This window comes from Odontomachus brunneus, unplaced genomic scaffold, assembly GCF_010583005.1.
Source record: "Odontomachus brunneus isolate Ranch 3 - 2012 unplaced genomic scaffold, Obru_v1 Obru_scaffold_263, whole genome shotgun sequence".
In the NCBI taxonomy this organism is placed as follows: domain Eukaryota; kingdom Metazoa; phylum Arthropoda; class Insecta; order Hymenoptera; family Formicidae; genus Odontomachus; species Odontomachus brunneus.
Window position 1 is genome coordinate 79,170 of NW_022639713.1, and position 461 is coordinate 79,630.

Below are 461 nucleotides of genomic sequence, written 5' to 3' on the forward strand. Positions count from 1 at the left end.
CTTTACGTAATTTACGTTCGAAAATACTAAATAGAATTTTCACGTACAGACACACATAATTTTAAGAGTTCAGTGACAATTTTCTTCAATATTCACACGGGAAATTGTAAAGCGCACACCCGTTACGTAGGCGCACATTCCTATACACTTACACGTGAATATACATATTTCTATTTCTGTATTAAATCATCTCGCCGGCCCGTTGCATCGAAGCATTTGTTCGGGAGATTATCTGCATAAACACACGAGTGTACCACACTATAACGGGGACGACGCCGAGTCACTCAACTTCCACACCGCCCTTCGCCTGCTACTTTAAGGCCACCGTCCGGGCATATTTTTTCTGACGACTAGCTAACCATGTGAACCACTTGCGAGCGTGTTCTGGCGAATAACGATAAGATCTACACACGCCATTCTACTATAAAGTAACCGTAAGTCTACTGCATACAACCACACTA